This window comes from Phalangium opilio, unplaced genomic scaffold, assembly GCF_054372755.1.
Source record: "Phalangium opilio isolate 3A_F unplaced genomic scaffold, DU_Popi_V2 ptg000013l_1, whole genome shotgun sequence".
Taxonomy (NCBI): domain Eukaryota; kingdom Metazoa; phylum Arthropoda; class Arachnida; order Opiliones; family Phalangiidae; genus Phalangium; species Phalangium opilio.
The window spans coordinates 58769-85586 of NW_028324148.1; the positions used below are offsets into that span (position 1 = coordinate 58769).

Sequence of the window (26818 nt, forward strand, 5' to 3'; positions counted from 1 at the left end):
GCTAAGAAATAATTTTTGACATTTTTCCGATCTAATCGATTGACTAGTGGAGCAAACATATGCGGGTTTTAAGGATTTCTCTTTGAAACGTGCAAACAATTCACCTTGTATACCTTGACAAGTTTGCCAATTTTCTATTTCATACAATAAGATGTTTAACTCCTTGATACATGAAACAGAGCCACCAAAGTCAACTGAGCTTGACGAAAATAATATATGAGCAGGTGATACTAATGTGTTGCAAAAATACACACTAGGGATTTGAGAATGCGGTATTTCTACCGTAACAAAGCCATTATTCTCACTTCTTCTAAACTTCAAGCATTTTATACTAAGTAAATGGCTCTCTGATTCTTTTAGAATATCCATAGACCAGTCACAAGTATCTAAATTTTCTAGCCGATGACATAAAAACTCCTGTGCAAGTTTCTTCAGAGGATGTAATTCCACCGATGTGTAACACAGCGATGTTGAATTCATAGCTACGTGTAGTGCCATTAGGACTGTTCACGAGCCGAGCTGAGCGAGCTTTTTAAAAGCTCGGCTCGGCTCGATCCTGGCTCGATTAATATATACATGTTTAAAAAAATTGCTACTACGAACGACTATAAATGCCATCCCATGCATGTTTAGAAATGTAGTGGTTCAATAAAACCCGCTCTTTAAATTATGTTCAAGGTTAGAGACGAGAGATTTTTTCCACGCTTTATTTCATGGAAAATTACAACGGAACACTATTGGTGGAGAGAATAAAGGCTAAAAGGAAAGCACTATATCAGTCACTCAGTTCGCGAGTCGTAGTGGCTCGAAGCCTGTCGGCTCGACCATAAAAAAGCTCGCTCGTTAATTAATCGAGCCGCAAAAGTGGCGGCTCGGCTCGGCTCGAACTCGGCTCGCTCGTCACGAGCCCGAGCTGGCTCGAGCTCGTGAACAGTCCTAAGTGCCATACCTTTTGGTGTTGTAACCAATGGCATTGTTGATGTATCCAGCGTAGCTGGGGGAGGTTTTAGGGTTTCCAATGTCGTAGCTGGGTAAGGTAATAAAGTTTCCTGGGTAGAAGCAGGAGATGTTATCATTTCTGACGTGGTAGTCGTTGGCAATATTACAATATCCAAAGTTGATGCAGGAGATGTTTCCATTTCTGGAGTAGCAACCAATGGCGGTATCACAATATCTAAGGTAACTGAGGGAGATGTTATTATATCTGGAGTGGTTACCGGTGGATTTATCACACTATCACACTATCTAACATAGTTGCGGAAGGATTTACAGTTGCCAAACTGATAGCTAGGGGTGAAATATAAAGGTTTAAAACTTAAAACTGTTGATCAAATATGTGTAAATAACTCACCTTTGCCCAGTGGTCTTTTACAATAAGTGTGATCCAACGCAACAGGGTTCTGTTTATAATGTGTTTAAAGAGTAAAATTAGGATAAAATGATTTTGGGTTGCATTAATATTTAAATTTATCGTGACCTTCTGGGCGGATTTAATCGGGCCATGATATTCCTCAGTGGGTTCATCTTCACCTTCGACGTATTGTAAATCCAAACGAACTGAGATCTGTTTATTTTGTAATGTTATGCATGTGATTCAGTCCAAAAATTTTGGACTTACGTAGTTAAAAATATTACCTGTTGGGTGTCTTTAGTTGGATCAGGAAATTTTTCCGTTGGTCCGTTTCCACCGATAAAATGTTTGGAACACACATAATGATGTGTTTTAACATCATCATGGGTCTTTATATCCGCACGATCAATTGCCTTAACCCATCTTATACACTTATCGAAGTTTCTCCTCGGTTTCGGTACAGGATAATATTTTATTCCCTGACTACGCGAATGCTCAGTTGTGTTGTAGTTTTTGCAGCTTTTATACACGCAGTATATGCCATATTCAAATAATACTCCGTTCCTCCGTTGAAATGTACGCGCCACGAAGTAGCAGAAGTCAATTAAATTAAACCCGCCACCATGGTGCCACAGACGGCGCCAGCTACCTAGGTCACGTGTGTTTACCACGATATGGGTGATGCGACCCCCACTATTTCAACCCACCCCATCCTCCCGTTTTTGTGGGAAATTATATCGCGGTACGGGGCAGAGTTCGGCTCAAGATTTCGACTCCTCCCCCCTTTCTCCATGATCTTATTTTTTTACGCCGCCTACATAAAGGCGGTGTTGCTTCTAAGGCCTAAGCTAGCATGAAAAACCCGCTCTTTTTTGAATTGGGACTTGCGTGGTCACGTGATGCGCGTAACCAAGGTCACTAGGTGCGCGTGAACGAATCTCCCATGGGAGAGGCCGAAACCTGAGCTCTAAGAACGGGCAGTCGAAGACTCCTTCACCCCTATATCCTCCTAGATGCGACGCTCTGCGGCCGCCACGTGAACGAAAATCTTATTTACTCTTCTTTCCGGTTTTTTCCCGGAAGCGCGTGTAGTGGAAGCTAGCCAATGATATCGGAGCTATTTAAGCAGCCGAATATTTCGCTCAGTAGCCTCGGTTAAGAAAACAGTGAAGAGATCAGTGGATTGGATTTAGCTCAGTTGTATAATTTTCTGGTTTCCAGTCACAATAACAACTCTTATCTTTAGCATTCTTGATCAATATCGGTAAATTGCATTGAGTTCGTGCATTTTTTTGTCTCAGTACTGACACAAACGCCATGATTTAATGTTAAATTGTTAAAACATAAACATTCACGACTAAAACAACACTCCCTTGGTGAAAAAGCAGCCGACGACTCGAGGTTGAGGAGCCGTACGAGCGGGATTTTTTTGTCGACAAGAGAGAGCGCAACATTCGGATTTTTCCCCGCGCGGGCGAAATGAGAAGAAATCGCTGGATACATTACGCCTTTGGAGCCTGAGTAAATTATAGGGAGCTAACATATTATTCACTCATGATATTCTACAGGGCCGGTAGGCCCTTGTAGATATGACTTGATACCCGTTTGTAATGCTAAACGAAAAAATCACCTTTTTAGGGTTAGCGTCCCATAGAAAAAGCATTACATTTTACCCGGTTTTTTGGGGAAATTGTCATAGGCGATACGGAAAAACTACAGCGAAGTTAGTTTTCGGAATACTTTCAAATTAACAAGCATTTACTAAATGAGAAACTTACCTGCTTAGTTTTTAAATAAATGAAGTCTAATTTTTGTAATTTAACTAATTAATTATGCCTCGAATTCCCTATTTCATAGCAGACGACAGTAAGAAAGTTTATTTCATAGCAGCATAGCCCACTCGATCCTCGCACCCGGACGCTGCGCTGCTCGAGCGCTAACGCCGCGAGCAGCTTGCGTCGTGATGCGCGTGATCGAGTGGGCTATGATAGCAGACGACAGTAAGGCAACGCTAATTAATTTTTTGATATTTCATCCGAGCTTTAACACCTTTATTTGGATTTTCTAATGAACTATAACGCCCTTAAAAACCAAAATTGTTTTATCAGGTCCAATTTTCGTCTAAAAAAGTTATTCAGGTAAATAATTACAGTTAATAGAGGTTTTAATATCGTTTGAAGTAATTTTTCGACGTTTGTTTTGGCCAAGGCTTAAGTTGAATTTTGGTAATCCTGTGCAATATACTCTTTATAGCGTCTTTCGTCCTTTAAGATTATAAAAAAAGCTGATTTTCAGCTCTGTTTTGGAATTTGATATAGTCTGCTTCGTTTCATACTAGAAACATATCCTAAGTTCCTATCCCTAGGTTTTACACTACTAAAATACTACTGGAAAGATGACAAAAAGTGTTTTCCCTTGGCAGTCAACACTTCCATATGAGGTATACAGGGTTTCATTATTTTTAATTATATATTAATTTTATTTTGGCTATTCTCAGTGAGCATTCATATGTTAGAACGCAATTTCGGATTTTTGTGGTCTCCCAAGTCTCCAAAACTGTAAGTTTAACATTTTAGGGCAAATTATTATAATAATCAAGAATATGTATAGATCATCAAGGGTATAAATAGGCAACCTAAGACCCATTAGATTTATGATGTAATAGATCATGTTAGGTTTAGATACAGGGTTAAGCTTATGTTAGGCTAGGTTGTTATGAGCGGCTAAATGTTCACCTGTTTTTGGAATTATCAAGTTTTATCAACTGAATATATTTCCCCGTTTCCAAAATTTTACTAAATTGGATTTGTTTCTACCCCTGATTATTGCCACAAATTTTCCAAAAAAAATGGTATTTTAGTTTTTTTTCTACCCTAAAAAGAGGCGCACTTTTAGCCATTCGTAGGTTGCCTTTCTTTTAGCCATAATCAATGCACCCATGATCTTCTTAGAGGGAATTTACATAGGCTGATTGCACGAATGATTTTACAGACATCTTCTTAAATAGATTAGAGCACATTCCTTTTTTTGTAAAGTTTAACACACGTAACTTTCTCAACACACTTATTTAAGAAGTAAACAGTTCTACGAAATTAAATAGTTAATAATTTTACGATTTTGAAAAGGCTATTAATTTTAATTATTACTCACTAAAATCTCGTGCCATCATTATCAATAATGTATGACAAACCAAAGATGATTTCGATTTATATTTAGGTAAAATAGTAGTATTAGTCCTCCACGGATTTTTAAAAGTTTGTACTCATTTCTGATAGTAAATGAGGTGAGGAACATGATGCCGTTAAAAATTTCTACCGCAAATGATTTTGAAGTTTTTCCCCCCCTTTCAAAATATGCCAATATACTATATGAAAATTGCAATATTTTGGAAGAGGACAAAACTAATAGAAACTGAACGTAACGTAACGTAAAGTAACCTGAACCTAACCTGAACCTAAAATATCCCAAACATAATCTAAACATGTGTATGCGCCCCAAATATCAAATATAAAAACGACCATAAGTAATATGTGCTACCTTTTTTAAAAAAAAAACATTTGCGGTGAAAAATTTCGACGGCATCGTGTTGCCCACCTCGTTTACTATAGGAAACGACTATAAACTTTTTTAAATCAGTGGAGGACTAACACCCGGTTTTCACTGAGCGAATTTTGGGCGATTTTCCCATATTTTCGCGGAAAAGGAAAAAATTATTCCTTCTTTTTTTACGAAATTCGCGTTTTGGCGTCGAAGGTCCTATTTCTATTTTTGCGGTTTTTCTCAGAGCGCGGATTTTTCTTCCCGTAGAGGCAGACCAATCACAGCCGGTCTTAAGGTCACGTTGTAGCGCAAGCCCGGTTGTTTCGTTTTTAGTCGCCATTTTTAAAGTTGTGATAAGGCGAGAGTCAAGGAAGTTAAGTTTAAGCTATCGTGGTGATATATTGATTAGAGAACTCGAAATGACCAAAATTGATTCCGAAGCGATAGTTGAAGAGGTTCGAAAATACCCATATCTTTGGGATAAGAAAAACGTGAGTTACAAAGATATTGTGATGAAAGATAATCGGATGAGCTCCATCGCTACTTTGCTAAAATGTACAAGTACGTATTTGTATTTTTTATTTCTTAATATTCATATCAATAATTTTTATATGTTTCATTAGAGGAGGAACTGACCCTTAAGTGGAAGGGACTAAAAGACCGCTATCTCAAAATGAGGAGGGACTTTCTCAAGAAAAAACGCAGTGGATCTGGCAGTGACGATATAGCCAAACCAAAATGGAAATTATATCCAATATTGGATGGATTTCTTGGCCCAACTGTAGAGCCTCGAAGGTTGTGCTATATTTTAATTACGGACTGGCGTTATTTAATCTGATACCGATGCAAACAAAATATTGATACTTGAGCCGATATCGATAGTGCCCCACTTTTATTATTGGGAAACGTCGGGTATCGGTTCATTGCTAATATTAAATGCATAATAATTTAAATAATTTCATTTGGACGATTTCTTTAGAACTGCCAGTAATTTTGAAGCAATGAAATGTGATAATGATGATTGTGATAAGCCTGATAACGTGGATGAAGGAACTCAGTTGGAGGATGGTGAGGAAGCTAATGTGATTCTTAACAACCTGGCGAATGGAGGACTGTCTCTGTATGTGGTTTTTATTTCATTTATTTTTCTTAACCATGTTTAGCTTTTGGTTTCAACGCTCTTTTGGCAAGGCCATTCAAAGACTCTAACGCTTAATAGCACTTAGTAATATTTAATCTTTTGAACAGGGACCGTGATTTAACGGTTATAGAGGGAGATGAGGAACAATTAATTAATTCGGATGAAAGTTTGCCTTTAAAGACAGAAATTGAAAGGGTTCAAGTGATTAAAAACTCTAGTCAATCCCAATCAAATTGTGATACAATTAAGCCACCAAACGCCAAACGGAAGAAGGTGAACGATGTGGACTATAAAATGATATCATTTTTAGACGCTGCAACTAAAAATATTGAGAAAAAAGAAGAAAAACATAATGAAGCAAATGTTTTATACTTCAAAAGCTTATTGTTTCGGTATGAGGGTCTTGACAAGAAGAAACAGATTAAATTAAGGTATCAAATGGAAAAACTGTTCTTTGACGCAGAAATGTCAGAATAAATGTTGAAACCTTAATTGTCAATCTTCCTCGCGAGTCATTTTTAAATGCGTCACCTAAATTTGTTTTAAAAATTACTTGTTAGGACACTTTAGTTTTCCTTAAAATGTGTTTATTGTTCCTAGTAAAGTTAACTACGTTCCAAAATAAAAGTTTAACTACACAACTGTTTACAATCACAAAACATTGCTCATTTTAATGTGGCTCAAAAAAAGTACAAAGTTTCTTATTGTTTGTTCGCTTGCTCGACTTGACCAGGTATGGCTCCTTCGTTGCAAAAATAGTTTGCTAAAGTATCTCTTAATATACCAGAAAATCGACTGTGTCTATTTGGTTGATTACGTTCAGAAAAATCTTTGATCGCGCAAAACCCTAAATTTTCTCGCCAAGTTCCATGCCTCAATATGCTATTTTCATCTTTGTAATCTGCAAATTTCTCTGGGGCATATTTTCTTGCTGTTGAAGGCTTGCCATTTTCATCCGTCATGAGGTAGTTATGAAGACATATTGTTGCTTTAACTAGTCCATCAATATTATCTGGCGTTCCATACTGAGTACGAGAAAATATCCTCCAACGTACAGCCAAGATACCAAAGGTATTCTCTATCACCATTCTAGCGCCACTCATGCGAAGATTGAATATTCTTTTATTCAAATTTACTTTGCCAGGATACGGCCTCATTATTTCACGAGACAGAGGAAATGCCTCATCTCCTACAATGAAGTACGGAAATCTTGTTTGTGAGAAGGGCAAAATTCTTCCTTCAGGAATATTTAGTTGGTTGTTTTGCATTTGCACACCAAACTCTGAATTTCCAAAAATGCCTCCATCACTTTGGCAACCATAGCTGCCCACATCCACCATCAGAAAACGATAATGTGCATCGCAAAGAGCTAGCAACACAGTGCTGAATGTTCCCTTGTAGTTGTAGAACAATGATCCTGAGTTAGATGGTTTAGCTATTTGAACGTGTTTACCATCTATTGCGCCAATACAATTAGGAAGACTCCATTGGCTTTCAAACCCTTTTGCCACTTCTATCCACTCCTCTTCTGAAGAGGGCATCTTCACATACATAGGAGCCATGGTTTGCCAAATGGCATTACACGTATCTTTAATTATGTTGGAAACAGTAGTTTTTCCCATTCGGTAGCTGTAAGACATGCTCACCTGCATATCACCACTTGCCAAAAAGCTAAAAGAAAATAGTATCAATATAGAAAGCAATAACCAATGCATACCATCAATAAAAATACCGTAGAGTGAGAGCTAATCGTTCTTCAGGTGCAATACAATATCTAAAGTTTGTATCCGCTTTTGTTATTTTGTCCCGAACCAAAAACAACACGTGGTCAAATTGTTCCCGAGACATTCGAAAGTACCTAATGAATATCACATTTTCATAACTTGCATCATTCTCTAAATAACCATAGCATGACCATAGCCAAGCTAAGCTGACAAGCCAAGGCTTAACTTACTCAAAGTGTTTTTCCTGGTCAGAATGCCTCATTTCCTGTACGAGATTCGCAAAATCTCCTTGACGAGACCTTCTCGCATATAAATCACGAACCCAGAATCGTCTAGTGTATTGTTTTTTCTTCCATTTTCGATATAATAAGTAAACTTTGAGCGTATTAATAACTTCAACAGTATTGTCGTCCTCCATATTACTCCAAGTACTCCAGGTCAGTTCAGTTCCAATTTCCAATTCCATATAGCAAACTTAATCACGCGCATTCGTCGAGTGATAGAGGTGGCTATGCCATACGTTTTTCCTTTTCGGCTTTTACGCAGTGAAAACCCAAAAGCGAAAAAAAGAAATACGAAAAAGAATTTTACGCTTTTCGCTCATTTGGCGAAATTCTAAACTCGAAGGAAATCGCCCAGTGAAAACCGAGTGTTATACTACCATTTGGCCATATTTTACTCAAAACCGCTAACTAATAGCATTTTTGGTTCCTTAGATTATAGGGACGGGGAATGACATTTTCAGCCTGTTAAGAGTTGACTACTGCCTTAAGACTGAAGTGACAGATATTATACAAAAACGTCTTTGTTTGGACCAAGACCGAAAAAACCAACGATATGAGTGAGGTTTATCAATTGACTGAAGTTTCAGATATTGAAATTTTTCTTTAAGTATTTTTAGTAGTTTAATCACTATTTAATTAAATCAACTGATTTTTCTCTTAATCGATCTATTCCCTCTAAATTTATTCAAAAAATTGCATATCTCCGCTTTTTCAAGAACAATTCCATTTTCCGAAAACATTTTATCATGAAATTAATTATTTTGAAGGGATTTCGTATCGATGTTCCTTAACTTGTAAGCACCTTGACGGACATTGGTTTAAATGTTAGTGGCTTGAGAAATTTTCCAGTTTGCACCAAAAAATGTTTTTCAACGGTTACAATTTGTTGAGAAGATAAAATATGATTAAGAGTAATTTATTTTGCTCGGACTAATAAAATAATGTCGTTTATCAAAGGAAAAGGAACAACCTTTGTCCCATGTGGTACCTTTTAGTAGGTAGCTCTCCTTTCATGGACGGGAAAAATATTTTATAAGCATAAAAACAACCGAAGGTTAGTGTAAAGATTCCATAAAAAGAAAAAATTCTCAGTACTGTACAATGTCATTTTATATTCTTTTCAGGGGAATTAATACATAAATCAATTCACTCTAAACGAGATATGATATAAAATTTTGCGGTCATCCGTGCTTGCAGTGTATGGGTGCTCTTCTTAGAAATTCAGTAGAATATTTCAAATATTAATTATTGATCCCTCTAAACGTACTCCCTTCAAAATAATTAATTTCATGATAAAATGTTTTCGGAAAATGGAATTGTTCTTGAAAAAGCGGAGATATGCAATTTTTTGATTAAATTTAGAGGGAATAGATCGATTAAGAGAAAAATTAGTTGAATTAATTAAATAGTGATTAAACTACTAAAAATACTTAAAGAAAAATTTCAATATCTGAAACTTCAGTCAATTGATAAACCTCACTCATATCGTTGGTTTTTTCGGTCTTGGTCCAAACAAAGACGTTTTTGTATAATAATAGAAACGCCTTCAACGTGTATATACACAATAGCAAAGGTAGTGAAGTCCCACCGAACACGACAATAATGATCCCAGTAAATGGGGTGAATAGGGGTTTGAAATGGGCAAATAGTGACAAGAAATGGGGTAAATAAAGACTTGAAAAGAGGTGAATAGGGGTTTTGCAATGGTGTAAATTAATGCAAAATAGCACTTGCTATTTTGATATAAGTTAGTTTGTTCATACAATGATCATGAAAGCAGAGTGGCGCAGTGGAAGCGTTCTGGGCCCATAACCCAGATGTCCGTTTATCGAAACCACGCTCTGCTAAACTAATGCAAAATAGCACTTGCTATTTTGATATAAGTTAGTTGGTTCTTACAATGATCATGTAAGCAGAGTGGCGTAGTGGAAGCGTGCTGGGCCCATAACCCAGAGGTACGTGGATCGAAACCATGCTCTGCTAAATTAATGCAAAATAGCACTTGCTATTTTGATATAAGTTAGGTTGTTCATACAATGATCATGTAAGCAGAGTGGCGCAGTGGAAGCGTGCTGGGCCCATAACCCAGAGGTCCGTGGATCGAAACCATGCTCTGCTAAATTAATGCAAAATAGCACTTGCTATTTTGATATAAGTTAGGTTGTTCATACAATGATCATGTAAGCAGAGTGGCGCAGTGGAAGCGTGCTGGGCATATAACCCAGAGGTCCGTGGATCGAAACCATGCTCTGCTAAATTAATGCAAAATAGCATTTGCTATTTTGATATAAGATAGTTTGTTCATACAATGATCATGTAAGCAGAGTGGCGCAGTGGAAGCGTGCTGGGCCCATAACCCAGAGGTCCGTGGATCGAAACCACGCTCTGCTAAGTTAATGCAAAGTAGAATATGCTATTTTAATATAAGATAGTTTGTTCATACAATGATCATGTAAGCAGAGTGGTGCAGTGGAAGCGTGCTGGGCCCATAACCCAGAGGTCCGTGGATCGAAAACACGCTCTGCAAAATTAATGCAAAATAGCACTTGCTATTTTGATATAAGTTAGTTTGTTCATACAATGATCATGTAAGCTGAGTGCCGCAGTGGAAGCGTGCTGAGTCCATAACCCAGAGGTCCGTGGATCGAAACCACGCTCTGCTAAATTAATGCAAAATAGCACTTGATATTTTGTTATAAGTTAGTTTGTTCATACAATGATCATGTTAGTAGAGGTGCCCAGTGGGCAGGGTTGGCAAAAATTAAGTTTTTTTTTAAAAAAACAAAAGTTGTGTTTTTTATTGTTTAAAACACGATTTTTTGTTTTAAACTGTTTTTTAAACAAGTAGAAAAAACAGTAAAAAAACACACAAAAAAAACTAAATCGGGTAAACCAGTGATGCCTTGTACATTACGAACAATCGAACGCAAGTTAAGTACCAACATTCCTCAGCGGGGGTAATAATGTCTGCTTGAACCGCGATTTACGTTCCGGAGTAAATGATTTGAATACTAGGGGAAATGTTTTTTAAAAATTTTTGGCTTTTTTAGAATTGTTTACAATTTCATAATTTTCGTGTTATCTATCCGTAGTGTGAAACGGATTACTCCTCTGATGACGGTATAATAGTTTACCGAAACTAGTCGAATTCATTATTATTTAATACTCGTTTTAAATAAAACATTTCTTGAGCACGGATATTTTCGTTGTTTTATCCTTTAAAAATTAAGAAAGGGAATAGCCAAAAACTTGCTTATAAAACCATGACTTACAATTAACACGAGTACACACTTGTTCCCGCTCCTGGAAGGAAACTCCATTACCTGCCGCTACTACCGCTACCGCCTGCTACTACTGCCGCCAGCTATTGCCACTGCTACTGCCGTTGTAATTATTTTTGGAATATATTCGTTATTAGGGATGAAATTAAGACTTTGGTTTCTGAATACTGTCTTCTAGTGTAATCGTTTTTCTAATAATTTAAACATATTTTATAAAATGCAAATTATCTGATTTCTTTCGTTTTGCGTTTAGAACCATGGAGACGTAAGTAATATGAAATTGAGAGAATGAGATAACGGGGGTCTGGGGTCCGTTTACCGAGACCCCAAAATGACTACCGGCGTGTCAGTGCTCTTTTTACGGCGATACCCTTGATCCCCAAACCGTGCTTTTATATATGGAAAATCAAAAATTTCAACGCCGTGATAATTCTTCGCAAATACCGATAGCATTTTATCAGTCAACGACATAAAATCACCCCCAATTCGAACGAGGAACCCAAGAGAGCGAAAATTTTCCCGGGAATTTGGTGTATCCAAAGGCGGTAGCGTGAAAAGTTTATTTCTCGAGATTATTTATAAATAGATTGTTTATCCATTGAAATGGAACTAATACAGTAAAGGGTGGAAGAATGGTTTTCAGATATTGCGATGGGGCTCTGTAAAATTGTAGACTTATGCGAAAAATCTTATTGACACCTTTGAGTGTAAAGTAAACAACCGGGAGTATAAAAAGACATGTCATTGAAACTTGAATTCATTCTCTGGACTTGTAAAGAACTAAAAATGTACGTATACGTTATGTATTTAATAAGAGTTTCATGTTTGAATTGTTTTAACTCGGAATTTCTATGCAGGCACACCGCCAAGATATTTCCAATTTCTACACTTAAAGGAATTAGCGTGACTCCAAACTGTAAAATTCAGTTGGGCTGTCTGAATGGAGGTCCCTTAATTACTTTGACCGAACATGAATTCGGTGAACTCTACCAGGAGCGTGGGGAAATTTCAAAGTTCTTTGACGGTGAAACAGTCTTTCCATCTGCCTGGTTTTTCGAGGGATCACAACAGGGTTGGCAAAAATTAAGTTTTTTTTAAAAAAAACAAAAGTTGTGTTTTTTATTGTTTAAAACACGATTTTTTGTTTTAAACTGTTTTTTAAACAAGTAGAAAAAAACAGTAAAAAAACACACAAAAAAAAACTAATTTTAAACATGTTTAAATCACTCTTCCAGATCTAATTGTCTATATCGCCGGTCTCCATTTAAGCCACTACTCCCGCTAGCGCAAGGCGCTTATTTTAACAACCTACTTGATTAAAAAAAGGTCTTGCTTTGGACCAAGACAGAAAAAACAAACGATAACAGTGACGTTTATCAATTGACTGAAGTCCCGATATTGCAATTTTTCTTTATTTATATTAATTTAATCCTTAATCAATATTTAATTCAATCAACTGATTTAACAGTTAATCGATTTATTCCCTCCAAATTGATTGAAAAAACTACAAATTTACGCATTTTCAAGAACAAATTAGATTTTCCGAAATTATTTTATGATATTAATTATTTTGAGCGTTCAATATTGAATAAATTTAGAATTTCAAGTTGTAAGAAATTGTCCGTGTGGAATTAGAACCAGGGACCACTTGAACCCAAAGCAAGTATTATACACCTAGACCAACGAACCACGAAACGTACAGAGAAGTAAAACACGAAAATAAAAATACTCCTAAATTTATAATATGAAGCTCTAAGACGCGACCTTCCGGGATTTAACCTGGTACCACTCTCCACCAGCGCGAGTATCATACCCCTAGACCAACGTACAACGAACATGTACTGCAAAGTCAAACAGGAAAATCAAGAGCTCCTAAAATTTAGAATTTGAAGGTGTAAGAAAGGGTCCTTGTCAGGGTTGGCAAAAACTCAGTTAAAAAATTTTGTGTTTTTATTGTTTATAACACGATTTAAAGTTAGATTTTCGGAAAACATTTTATCATGAAATTAATTATTTAAAAGGGAGTACGTGTTGAGGATACAATATTTAATATTTGAAAAATTCTACTGACTGTTTAAAAAAGAGCAAACGATCTTTTCAAAAGGAAAATATAATTTTTTTAATAGCGGATACAAAATGAGTGTGATGCGTAAATTTGTACATTTAACCCCTAATGTCTAAATGCCTGATTTCTTTTGTGGCCACTATTCAGTCATTTCCGCTTCCGTACTTCCGAGTTTCTTGGTCAGAACTCATCATACATTTGAAACTTCACCACCCCTTACTTATTCGTAGGAGCTCATGTTTTCCGTTATCGGATTAGGCGTATTAATTTTAGCACTGTCAAAGGCCTGGCTTTATAGATTACGCGTAATCTTTTTAGAACAGTAAAATGTACCAACAGTGTAGAGAAACCACATAGGAAAAATGTTATTGCTTTGCTTTAAGTAGATGACAAAATAAGTTATCCTTAATCATATTTCTGAATATCAGTCTTCAATACAGATTGGTAATGGATAAAACAACTGGTAGGGTCTCCAAACAATTAAACACACATTTGAAACAGTCGAATAATTGGAAGGTTTCGACTGGAGCTTATTATTTCTATTATTTAATCTTTTCGCTCATTTTCAAATAAAAAAAAGAGTTAAAAATATTCGAAATTTTCTCTATAAAAAAACATGTTTTAAACTTTTTGTTTAAAACGTTTTAAACAAATTAAAGTTTTTTTTCATGGCTGTTTAAAACAAGTTTTAAACCAAAGTTTAAAACAATTTGTTTAAAACTTGCCAACCCTGCCAGTGGGAGCCTGCTGGACCCATAACCCAGATGTCCGTTTATCGAAACCACGCTCTGCTAAATTAATGCAAAATAGCATTTGCTATTTTTATATAAGTTAGTTTGTTTATACAATGATCATGTAAGCAGAGTGGCGCAGTGGAAGCGTGCTGGGCCCATAACCCAGAGGTCCGTGGATCGAAACCATGCTCTGCTAAATTAATGCAAAATAGCACTTGCTATTTTGATATAAGTTAGTTTGTTCATACAATGATCATGTAAGCAGAGTGGCGCAGTGGAAGCGTGCTGGGCCCATAACCCAGAGGTCCGTGGATCGAAACCACGCTCTGCTAAGTTAATGCAAAGTAGAATATGCTATTTTAATATTAGATAGTTTGTTCATACAATGATCATGTAAGCAGAGTGGTGCAGTGGAAGCGTGCTGGGCCCATAACCCAGAGGTCCGTGGATCGAAAACACGCTCTGCAAAATTAATGCAAAATAACACTTGCTATTTTGATATAAGTTAGTTTGTTCATACAATGATCATGTAAGCTGAGTGCCGCAGTGGAAGCGTGCTGGGTCCATAACCCAGAGGTCCGTGGATCGAAACCACGCTCTGCTAAATTAATGCAAAATAGCACTTGATATTTTGTTATAAGTTAGTTTGTTCATACAATGATCATGTTAGCAGAGGTGCCCAGTGGGAGCCTGCTGGACCCATAACCCAGATGTCCGTTTATCGAAACCACGCTCTGCTAAATTAATGCAAAATAGCACTTGCTATTTTGATATAAGTTAGTTTGTTCATACAATGATCATGTAAGCAGAGTGGCGCAGTGGAAGCGTGCTGGGCATATAACCCAGAGGTCCGTGGATCGAAACCATGCTCTGCTAAATTAATGCAAAATAGCATTTGCTATTTTGATATAAGATAGTTTGTTCATACAATGATCATGTAAGCAGAGTGGCGCAGTGGAAGCGTGCTGAACCCATAACCCAGAGGTCCGTGGATCGAAACCACGCTCTGCTAAGTTAATGCAAAGTAGAATATGCTATTTTAATATAAGATAGTTTGTTCTTACAGTGATCATGTAAGCAGAGTGGTGCAGTGGAAGCGTGCTGGGCCCATAAACCAGAGGTCCGTGAATCGAAACCACGCTCTGCTAAACTAATGCAAAATAGCACTTGCTATTTTGATATAAGTTAGTTTGTTCATACAATGATCATGTAAGCAGAGTGGCGTAGTGGAAGCGTGCTGGGCCCATAACCCAGAGGTACGTGGATCGAAACCATGCTCTGCTAATTTAATGCAAAATAGCATTTGCTATTTTGATATAAGTTAGTTTGTTTTTACAATGATCATGTAAGCAGAGTGGCGCAGTGGAAGCGTGCTGGGCCCATAACCCAGAGGTCCGTGGATCGAAACCATGCTCTGCTAAATTAATGCAAAATAGCACTTGCTATTTTGATATAAGTTAGTTTGTTCATACAATGATCATGTAAGCAGAGTGGTGCAGTGGAAGCGTGCTGGGCATATAACCCAGAGGTCCGTGGATCGAAACCATGCTCTGCTAAATTAATGCAAAATAGCATTTGCTATTTTGATATAAGATAGTTTGTTCATACAATGATCATGTAAGCAGAATGGCGCAGTGGAAGCGTGCTGGGCCCATAACCCAGAGGTCCGTGGATCGAAACCACGCTCTGCTAAGTTAATGCAAAGTAGAATATGCTATTTTAATATAAGATAGTTTGTTCATACAATGATCATGTAAGCAGAGTGGTGCAGTGGAAGCGTGCTGGGCCCATAACCCAGAGGTCCGTGGATCGAAAACACGCTCAGCTAAATTAATGCAAAATAGCACTTGCTATTTTGATATAAGTTAGTTTGTTCATACAATGATCATGTAAGCTGAGTGCCGCAGTGGAAGCGTGCTGGGTCCATAACCCAGAGGTCCGTGGATCGAAACCACGCTCTGCTAAATTAATGCAAAATAGCACTTGATATTTTGTTATAAGTTAGTTTGTTCATACAATGATCATGTTAACAGAGGTGCCCAGTGGGAGCCTGCTGGACCCATAACCCAGGTGTCCGTTTATCGAAACCACGCTCTGCTAAATTAATGCAAAATAGCACTTGCTATTTTGATATAAGTTAGTTTGTTCATACAATGATCATGTAAGCAGAGTGGCGCAGTGGAAGCGTGCTGGGCCCATAACCCAGAGGTCCGTGGATCGAAACCACGCTCTGCTAAGTTAATGCAAAGTAGAATATGCTATTTTAATATTAGATAGTTTGTTCATACAATGATCATGTAAGCAGAGTGGTGCAGTGGAAGCGTGCTGGGCCATAACCCAGAGGTCCGTGGATCGAAAACACGCTCTGCAAAATTAATGCAAAATAACACTTGCTATTTTGATATAAGTTAGTTTGTTCATACAATGATCATGTAAGCTGAGTGCCGCAGTGGAAGCGTGCTGGGTCCATAACCCAGAGGTCCGTGGATCGAAACCACGCTCTGCTAAATTAATGCAAAATAGCACTTGATATTTTGATATAAGTTAGTTTGTTCATACAATGGTCATGTAAGCAGAGTGGCGCAGTGGAAGCGTGCTGGGCCCATAACCCAGAGGTCCGTGGATCGAAACCACGCTCTGCTAAATTAATGCAAAATAGCACTTGATATTTTGTTATAAGTTAGTTTGTTCATACAATGATCATGTTAGCAGAGGTGCCCAGTGGGAGCCTGCTGGACCCATAACCCAGATGTCCGTTTATCGAAACCACGCTCTGCTAAATTAATGCAAAATAGCACTTGCTATTTTGATATAAGTTAGTTTGTTAATACAATGATCATGTAAGCAGAGTGGCGCAGTGGAAGCGTGCTGGGCATATAACCCAGAGGTCCGTGGATCGAAACCATGCTCTGCTAAATTAATGCAAAATAGCATTTGCTATTTTGATATAAGATAGTTTGTTCATACAATGATCATGTAAGCAGAGTGGCGCAGTGGAAGCGTGCTGAACCCATAACCCAGAGGTCCGTGGATCGAAACCACGCTCTGCTAAGTTAATGCAAAGTAGAATATGCTATTTTAATATAAGATAGTTTGTTCTTACAGTGATCATGTAAGCAGAGTGGTGCAGTGGAAGCGTGCTGGGCCCATAAACCAGAGGTCCGTGAATCGAAACCACGCTCTGCTAAACTAATGCAAAATAGCACTTGCTATTTTGATATAAGTTAGTTTGTTCATACAATGATCATGTAAGCAGAGTGGCGTAGTGGAAGCGTGCTGGGCCCATAACCCAGAGGTACGTGGATCGAAACCACGCTCTGCTAAATTAATGCAAAATAGCACTTGATATTTTGTTATAAGTTAGTTTGTTCATACAATGATCATGTTAGCAGAGGTGCCCAGTGGGAGCCTGCTGAACCCATAACCCAGAGGTACGTGGATCGAAACCATGCTCTGCTAATTTAATGCAAAATAGCACTTGATATTTTGTTATAAGTTAGTTTGTTCATACAATGATCATGTAAGCAGAGTGGCGCAGTGGAAGCGTGCTGGGCATATAACCCAGAGGTCCGTGGATCGAAACCATGCTCTGCTAAATTAATGCAAAATAGCATTTGCTATTTTGATATAAGATAGTTTGTTCATACAATGATCATGTAAGCAGAGTGGCGCAGTGGAAGCGTGCTGAACCCATAACCCAGAGGTCCGTGGATCGAAACCACGCTCTGCTAAGTTAATGCAAAGTAGAATATGCTATTTTAATATAAGATAGTTTGTTCTTACAGTGATCATGTAAGCAGAGTGGTGCAGTGGAAGCGTGCTGGGCCCATAAACCAGAGGTCCGTGAATCGAAACCACGCTCTGCTAAACTAATGCAAAATAGCACTTGCTATTTTGATATAAGTTAGTTTGTTCATACAATGATCATGTAAGCAGAGTGGCGTAGTGGAAGCGTGCTGGGCCCATAACCCAGAGGTACGTGGATCGAAACCATGCTCTGCTAATTTAATGCAAAATAGCATTTGCTATTTTGATATAAGTTAGTTTGTTTTTACAATGATCATGTAAGCAGAGTGGCGCAGTGGAAGCGTGCTGGGCCCATAACCCAGAGGTCCGTGGATCGAAACCATGCTCTGCTAAATTAATGCAAAATAGCACTTGGTATTTTGATATAAGTTTGTTTGTTCATACAATGATCATGTAAGAAGAGTGGTGCAGTGGAAGCGTGCTGGGCATATAACCCAGAGGTCCGTGGATCGAAACCATGCTCTGCTAAATTAATGCAAAATAGCATTTGCTATTTTGATATAAGATAGTTTGTTCATACAATGATCATGTAAGCAGAGTGGCGCAGTGGAAGCGTGCTGGGCCCATAACCCAGAGGTCCGTGGATCGAAACCACGCTCTGCTGAGTTAATGCAAAGTAGAATATGCTATTTTAATATAAGATAGTTTGTTCATACAATGATCATGTAAGCAGAGTGGTGCAGTGGAAGCGTGCTGGGCCCATAACCCAGAGGTCCGTGGATCGAAAAAACGCTCTGCTAAATTAATGCAAAATAGCACTTGCTATTTTGATATAAGTTAGTTTGTTCATACAATGATCATGTAAGCTGAGTGCCGCAGTGGAAGCGTGCTGGGTCCATAACCCAGAGGTCCGTGGATCGAAACCACGCTCTGCTAAATTAATGCAAAATAGCACTTGATATTTTGTTATAAGTTAGTTTGTTCATACAATGATCATGTTAACAGAGGTGCCCAGTGGGAGCCTGCTGGACCCATAACCCAGATGTCCGTTTATCGAAACCACGCTCTGCTAAATTAATGCAAAATAGCATTTGCTATTTTTATATAAGTTAGTTTGTTCTTACAGTGATCATGTAAGCAGAGTGGTGCAGTGGAAGCGTGCTGGGCCCATAAACCAGAGGTCCGTGAATCGAAACCACGCTCTGCTAAACTAATGCAAAATAGCACTTGCTATTTTGATATAAGTTAGTTTGTTCATACAATGATCATGTAAGCAGAGTGGCGCAGTGGAAGCGTGCTGGACCCATAACCCAGATGTCCGTTTATCGAAACCACGCTCTGCTAAACTAATGCAAAATAGCACTTGCTATTTTGATATAAGTTAGTTTGTTCATACAATGATCATGTAAGCAGAGTGGCGTAGTGGAAGCGTGCTGGGCCCATAACCCAGAGGTACGTGGATCGAAACCATGCTCTGCTAAATTAATGCAAAATAGCATTTGCTATTTTGATATAAGTTAGTTTGTTTTTACAATGATCATGTAAGCAGAGTGACGCAGTGGAAGCGTGCTGGGCCCATAACCCAGAGGTCCGTGGATCGAAACCATGCTCTGCTAAATTAATGCAAAATAGCACTTGCTATTTTGATATAAGTTAGTTTGTTCATACAATGATCATGTAAGCAGAGTGGCGCAGTGGAAGCGTGCTGGGCATATAACCCAGAGGTCCGTGGATCGAAACCATGCTCTGCTAAGTTAATGCAAAATAGCATTTGCTATTTTGATATAAGATAGTTTGTTCATACAATGATCATGTAAGCAGAGTGTCGCAGTGGAAGCGTGCTGGGCCCATAACCCAGAGGTCCGTGGATCGAAACCATGCTCTGCTAAGTTAATGCAAAATAGCACTTGCTATTTTGATATAAGTTAGTTTGTTCATACAATGATCATGTAAGCTGAGTGCCGCAGAGGAAGCGTGCTGGGTCCATAACCCAGAGGTCCGTGGATCGAAACCACGCTCTGCTTAATTAATGCAAAGTAGCACTTGATATTTTGTTATAAGTTAGTTTGTTCATACAATGATCATGTTAGCAGAGGTGCCCAGTGGGAGCCTGCTGGACCCATAAACCAGATGTCCGTTTATCGAAACAACGCTCTGCTAAATTAATGCAAAATAGCACTTGCTATTTTGATATAAGTTAGTTTGTTCATACAATGATCATGTAAGCAGAGTGGCGCAGTGGAAGCGTGCTGGGCCCATAACCCAGAGGTCCGTGGATCGCAACCATGCTCTGCTAAATTAATGCAAAATAGCATTTGCTATTTTTATATAAGTTAGTTTGTTCTTACAGTGATCATGTAAGCAGAGTGGTGCAGTGGAAGCGTGCTGGGCCCATAAACCAGAGGTCCGTGGATCGCAACCATGCTCTGCTAAATTAATGCAAAATAGCATTTGCTATTTTTATATAAGTTAGTTTGTTCTTACAGTGATCATGTAAGCAGAGTGGTGCAGTGGAAGCGTGCTGGGCCCATAAACCAGAGGTCCGTGAATCGAAACCACGCTCTGCTAAACTAATGCAAAATAGCACTTGCTATTTTGATATAGGTTAGTTTGTTCATACAATGATCATGTAAGCAGAGTGGCGCAGTGGAAGCGTGCTGGGCCCATAACCCAGATGTCCGTTTATCGAAACCACGCTCTGCTAAACTAATGCAAAATAGCACTTGCTATTTTGATATAAGTTAGTTTGTTCTTACAGTGATCATGTAAGCAGAGTGGTGCAGTGGAAGCGTGCTGGGCCCATAAACCAGAGGTCCGTGAATCGAAACCACGCTCTGCTAAACTAATGCAAAATAGCACTTGCTATTTTGATATAAGTTAGTTTGTTCATACAATGATCATGTAAGCAGAGTGGCGCAGTGGAAGCGTGCTGGACCCATAACCCAGATGTCCGTTTATCGAAACCACGCTCTGCTAAACTAATGCAAAATAGCACTTGCTATTTTGATATAAGTTAGTTTGTTCATACAATGATCATGTAAGCAGAGTGGCGTAGTGGAAGCGTGCTGGGCCCATAACCCAGAGGTACGTGGATCGAAACCATGCTCTGCTAAATTAATGCAAAATAGCATTTGCTATTTTGATATAAGTTAGTTTGTTTTTACAATGATCATGTAAGCAGAGTGACGCAGTGGAAGCGTGCTGGGCCCATAACCCAGAGGTCCGTGGATCGAAACCATGCTCTGCTAAATTAATGCAAAATAGCACTTGCTATTTTGATATAAGTTAGTTTGTTCATACAATGATCATGTAAGCAGAGTGGCGCAGTGGAAGCGTGCTGGGCATATAACCCAGAGGTCCGTGGATCGAAACCATGCTCTGCTAAGTTAATGCAAAATAGCATTTGCTATTTTGATATAAGATAGTTTGTTCATACAATGATCATGTAAGCAGAGTGTCGCAGTGGAAGCGTGCTGGGCCCATAACCCAGAGGTCCGTGGATCGAAACCATGCTCTGCTAAGTTAATGCAAAATAGCACTTGCTATTTTGATATAAGTTAGTTTGTTCATACAATGATCATGTAAGCTGAGTGCCGCAGAGGAAGCGTGCTGGGTCCATAACCCAGAGGTCCGTGGATCGAAACCACGCTCTGCTTAATTAATGCAAAGTAGCACTTGATATTTTGTTATAAGTTAGTTTGTTCATACAATGATCATGTTAGCAGAGGTGCCCAGTGGGAGCCTGCTGGACCCATAAACCAGATGTCCGTTTATCGAAACAACGCTCTGCTAAATTAATGCAAAATAGCACTTGCTATTTTGATATAAGTTAGTTTGTTCATACAATGATCATGTAAGCAGAGTGGCGCAGTGGAAGCGTGCTGGGCCCATAACCCAGAGGTCCGTGGATCGCAACCATGCTCTGCTAAATTAATGCAAAATAGCATTTGCTATTTTTATATAAGTTAGTTTGTTCTTACAGTGATCATGTTAGCAGAGTGGTGCAGTGGAAGCGTGCTGGGCCCATAAACCAGAGGTCCGTGGATCGCAACCATGCTCTGCTAAATTAATGCAAAATAGCATTTGCTATTTTTATATAAGTTAGTTTGTTCTTACAGTGATCATGTAAGCAGAGTGGTGCAGTGGAAGCGTGCTGGGCCCATAAACCAGAGGTCCGTGAATCGAAACCACGCTCTGCTAAACTAATGCAAAATAGCACTTGCTATTTTGATATAGGTTAGTTTGTTCATACAATGATCATGTAAGCAGAGTGGCGCAGTGGAAGCGTGCTGGGCCCATAACCCAGATGTCCGTTTATCGAAACCACGCTCTGCTAAACTAATGCAAAATAGCACTTGCTATTTTGATATAAGTTAGTTTGTTCATACAATGATCATGTAAGCAGAGTGGCGTAGTGGAAGCGTGCTGGGCCCATAACCCAGAGGTACGTGGATCGAAACCATGCTCTGCTAAATTAATGCAAAATAGCATTTGCTATTTTCATATAAGTTAGTTAGTTCTTACAATGATCATGTAAGCAGAGTGGCGCAGTGGAAGCGTGCTGGGCCCATAACCCAGAGGTCCGTGGATCGAAACCACGCTCTGCTGAGTTAATGCAAAGTAGAATATGCTATTTTAATATAAGATAGTTTGTTCATACAATGATCATGTAAGCAGAGTGGTGCAGTGGAAGCGTGCTGGGCCCATAACCCAGAGGTCCGTGGATCGAAAACACGCTCTGCTAAATTAATGCAAAATAGCACTTGCTATTTTGATATAAGTTAGTTTGTTCATACAATGATCATGTAAGCTGAGTGCCGCAGTGGAAGCGTGCTGGGTCCATAACCCAGAGGTCCGTGGATCGAAACCACGCTCTGCTAAATTAATGCAAAATAGCACTTGATATTTTGTTATAAGTTAGTTTGTTCATACAATGATCATGTTAACAGAGGTGCCCAGTGGGAGCCTGCTGGACCCATAACCCAGATGTCCGTTTATCGAAACCACGCTCTGCTAAATTAATGCAAAATAGCATTTGCTATTTTTATATAAGTTAGTTTGTTCTTACAGTGATCATGTAAGCAGAGTGGTGCAGTGGAAGCGTGCTGGGCCCATAAACCAGAGGTCCGTGAATCGAAACCACGCTCTGCTAAACTAATGCAAAATAGCACTTGCTATTTTGATATAAGTTAGTTTGTTCATACAATGATCATGTAAGCAGAGTGGCGCAGTGGAAGCGTGCTGGGCCCATAACCCAGATGTCCGTTTATCGAAACCACGCTCTGCTAAACTAATGCAAAATAGCACTTGCTATTTTGATATAAGTTAGTTTGTTCATACAATGATCATGTAAGCAGAGTGGCGTAGTGGAAGCGTGCTGGGCCCATAACCCAGAGGTACGTGGATCGAAACCATGCTCTGCTAAATTAATGCAAAATAGCATTTGCTATTTTGATATAAGTTAGTTTGTTTTTACAATGATCATGTAAGCAGAGTGGCGCAGTGGAAGCGTGCTGGGCCCATAACCCAGAGGTCCGTGGATCGAAACCATGCTCTGCTAAATTAATGCAAAATAGCACTTGCTATTTTGATATAAGTTAGTTTGTTCATACAATGATCATGTAAGCAGAGTGGCGCAGTGGAAGCGTGCTGGGCATATAACCCAGAGGTCCGTGGATCGAAACCATGCTCTGCTAAATTAATGCAAAATAGCATTTGCTATTTTGATATAAGATAGTTTGTTCATACAATGATCATGTAAGCAGAGTGCCGCAGAGGAAGCGTGCTGGGTCCATAACCCAGAGGTCCGTGGATCGAAACCACGCTCTGCTTAATTAATGCAAAGTAGCACTTGATATTTTGTTATAAGTTAGTTTGTTCATACAATGATCATGTTAGCAGAGGTGCCCAGTGGGAGCCTGCTGGACCCATAACCCAGATGTCCGTTTATCGAAACAACGCTCTGCTAAATTAATGCAAAATAGCACTTGCTATTTTGATATAAGTTAGTTTGTTCATACAATGATCATGTAAGCAGAGTGGCGCAGTGGAAGCGTGCTGGGCCCATAACCCAGAGGTCCGTGGATCGCAACCATGCTCTGCTAAATTAATGCAAAATAGCATTTGCTATTTTTATATAAGTTAGTTTGTTCTTACAGTGATCATGTAAGCAGAGTGGTGCAGTGGAAGCGTGCTGGGCCCATAAACCAGAGGTCCGTGAATCGAAACCACGCTCTGCTAAACTAATGCAAAATAGCACTTGCTATTTTGATATAAGTTAGTTTGTTCATACAATGATCATGTAAGCAGAGTGGCGCAGTGGAAGCGTGCTGGGCCCATAACCCAGAGGTCCGTGGATCGCAACCATGCTCTGCTAAATTAATGCAAAATAGCATTTGCTATTTTCATATAAGTTAGTTAGTTCTTACAATGATCATGTAAGCAGAGTGGCGCAGTGGAAGCGTGCTGGGCCCATAACCCAGAGGTCCGTGGATCGAAACCACGCTCTGCTGAGTTAATGCAAAGTAGAATATGCTATTTTAATATAAGATAGTTTGTTCATACAATGATCATGTAAGCAGAGTGGTGCAGTGGAAGCGTGCTGGGCCCATAACCCAGAGGTCCGTGGATCGAAAACACGCTCTGCTAAATTAATGCAAAATAGCACTTGCTATTTTGATATAAGTTAGTTTGTTCATACAATGATCATGTAAGCTGAGTGCCGCAGTGGAAGCGTGCTGGGTCCATAACCCAGAGGTCCGTGGATCGAAACCACGCTCTGCTAAATTAATGCAAAATAGCACTTGATATTTTGTTATAAGTTAGTTTGTTCATACAATGATCATGTTAACAGAGGTGCCCAGTGGGAGCCTGCTGGACCCATAACCCAGATGTCCGTTTATCGAAACCACGCTCTGCTAAATTAATGCAAAATAGCATTTGCTATTTTTATATAAGTTAGTTTGTTCTTACAGTGATCATGTAAGCAGAGTGGTGCAGTGGAAGCGTGCTGGGCCCATAAACCAGAGGTCCGTGAATCGAAACCACGCTCTGCTAAACTAATGCAAAATAGCACTTGCTATTTTGATATAAGTTAGTTTGTTCATACAATGATCATGTAAGCAGAGTGGCGCAGTGGAAGCGTGCTGGGCCCATAACCCAGATGTCCGTTTATCGAAACCACGCTCTGCTAAACTAATGCAAAATAGCACTTGCTATTTTGATATAAGTTAGTTTGTTCATACAATGATCATGTAAGCAGAGTGGCGTAGTGGAAGCGTGCTGGGCCCATAACCCAGAGGTACGTGGATCGAAACCATGCTCTGCTAAATTAATGCAAAATAGCATTTGCTATTTTCATATAAGTTAGTTAGTTCTTACAATGATCATGTAAGCAGAGTGGCGCAGTGGAAGCGTGCTGGGCCCATAACCCAGAGGTCCGTGGATCGAAACCATGCTCTGCTAAATTAATGCAAAATAGCACTTGCTATTTTGATATAAGTTAGTTTGTTCATACAATGATCATGTAAGCAGAGTGGCGCAGTGGAAGCGTGCTGGGCATATAACCCAGAGGTCCGTGGATCGAAACCATGCTCTGCTAAATTAATGCAAAATAGCATTTGCTATTTTGATATAAGATAGTTTGTTCATACAATGATCATGTAAGCAGAATGTCGCAGTGGAAGCGTGCTGGGCCCATAACCCAGAGGTCCGTGGATCGAAACCATGCTCTGCTAAATTAATGCAAAATAGCACTTGCTATTTTGATATAAGTTAGTTTGTTCATACAATGATCATGTAAGCAGAGTGGCGCAGTGGAAGCGTGCTGCGCCCATAACCCAGAGGTCCGTGGATCGAAACCATGCTCTGCTAAATTAATGCAAAATAGCACTTGCTATTTTGATATAAGTTAGTTTGTTCATACAATGATCATGTAAGCAGAGTGGCGCAGTGGAAGCGTGCTGGGACCATAACCCAGAGGTCCGTGGATCGAAACCATGCTCTGCTAAATTAATGCAAAATAGCATTTGCTATTTTGATATAAGATAGTTTGTTCATACAATGATCATGTAAGCAGAGTGTCGCAGTGGAAGCGTGCTGGGCCCATAACCCAGAGGTCCGTGGATCGAAACCATGCTCTGCTAAATTAATGCAAAATAGCACTTGCTATTTTGATATAAGTTAGATTGTTCATACAATGATCATGTAAGCAGAGTGGCGCAGTGGAAGCGTGCTGGGCCCATAACCCAGAGGTCCGTGGATCGAAACCATGCTCTGCTAAATTAATGCAAAATAGCACTTGCTATTTTGATATAAGTTAGTTTGTTCATACAATGATCATGTAAGCAGAGTGGCGCAGTGGAAGCGTGCTGGGCATATAACCCAGAGGTCCGTGGATCGAAACCATGCTCTGCTAAATTAATGCAAAATAGCATTTGCTATTTTGATATAAGATAGTTTGTTCATACAATGATCATGTAAGCAGAGTGTCGCAGTGGAAGCGTGCTGGGCCCATAACCCAGAGGTCCGTGGATCGAAACCATGCTCTGCTAAGTTAATGCAAAATAGCACTTGCTATTTTGATATAAGTTAGTTTGTTCATACAATGATCATGTAAGCAGAGTGGCGCAGTGGAAGCGTGCTGGGCATATAACCCAGAGGTCCGTGGATCGAAACCACGCTCTGCTTAATTAATGCAAAGTAGCACTTGATATTTTGTTATAAGTTAGTTTGTTCATACAATGATCATGTTAGCAGAGGTGCCCAGTGGGAGCCTGCTGGACCCATAACCCAGATGTCCGTTTATCGAAACAACGCTCTGCTAAATTAATGCAAAATAGCACTTGCTATTTTGATATAAGTTAGTTTGTTCATACAATGATCATGTAAGCAGAGTGGCGCAGTGGAAGCGTGCTGGGCCCATAACCCAGAGGTCCGTGGATCGCAACCAT

At 39.2% G+C, this 26818-nt stretch overlaps 1 long non-coding RNA gene and 10 other non-coding genes across 11 annotated transcripts; 10 read left to right on the plus strand and 1 right to left on the minus strand.

Moving 5' to 3' along the window:
* Positions 1-1187: 1187 nt before the first annotated feature.
* Positions 1188-1553, minus strand: LOC149705383 (uncharacterized). The gene is made up of 3 exons (XR_016379780.1): positions 1478-1553; positions 1352-1400; positions 1188-1287 (listed from the first exon to the last, which is right to left on the minus strand). It is a non-coding gene; the product is annotated as an uncharacterized LOC149705383 (long non-coding RNA).
* Positions 1554-10223: 8670 nt separating this feature from the next.
* On the plus strand, positions 10224-10295 carry TRNAI-UAU (transfer RNA isoleucine (anticodon UAU)). Its single transcript has one exon. It is a non-coding gene; the product is annotated as a tRNA-Ile (tRNA).
* Positions 10296-14924: 4629 nt separating this feature from the next.
* TRNAI-UAU (transfer RNA isoleucine (anticodon UAU)) lies at positions 14925-14996 on the plus strand. The gene has a single exon. It is a non-coding gene; the product is annotated as a tRNA-Ile (tRNA).
* Positions 14997-16963: 1967 nt separating this feature from the next.
* Positions 16964-17035, plus strand: TRNAI-UAU (transfer RNA isoleucine (anticodon UAU)). Its single transcript has one exon. It is a non-coding gene; the product is annotated as a tRNA-Ile (tRNA).
* Positions 17036-17643: 608 nt separating this feature from the next.
* TRNAI-UAU (transfer RNA isoleucine (anticodon UAU)) lies at positions 17644-17715 on the plus strand. The gene has a single exon. It is a non-coding gene; the product is annotated as a tRNA-Ile (tRNA).
* A 1832-nt stretch (positions 17716-19547) lies between these two features.
* TRNAI-UAU (transfer RNA isoleucine (anticodon UAU)) lies at positions 19548-19619 on the plus strand. Its single transcript has one exon. It is a non-coding gene; the product is annotated as a tRNA-Ile (tRNA).
* A 1560-nt stretch (positions 19620-21179) lies between these two features.
* Positions 21180-21251, plus strand: TRNAI-UAU (transfer RNA isoleucine (anticodon UAU)). Its single transcript has one exon. It is a non-coding gene; the product is annotated as a tRNA-Ile (tRNA).
* A 2240-nt stretch (positions 21252-23491) lies between these two features.
* On the plus strand, positions 23492-23563 carry TRNAI-UAU (transfer RNA isoleucine (anticodon UAU)). The gene has a single exon. It is a non-coding gene; the product is annotated as a tRNA-Ile (tRNA).
* A 1832-nt stretch (positions 23564-25395) lies between these two features.
* Positions 25396-25467, plus strand: TRNAI-UAU (transfer RNA isoleucine (anticodon UAU)). The gene has a single exon. It is a non-coding gene; the product is annotated as a tRNA-Ile (tRNA).
* A 744-nt stretch (positions 25468-26211) lies between these two features.
* TRNAI-UAU (transfer RNA isoleucine (anticodon UAU)) lies at positions 26212-26283 on the plus strand. The gene has a single exon. It is a non-coding gene; the product is annotated as a tRNA-Ile (tRNA).
* A 200-nt stretch (positions 26284-26483) lies between these two features.
* On the plus strand, positions 26484-26555 carry TRNAI-UAU (transfer RNA isoleucine (anticodon UAU)). The gene has a single exon. It is a non-coding gene; the product is annotated as a tRNA-Ile (tRNA).
* Positions 26556-26818: the final 263 nt, after the last annotated feature.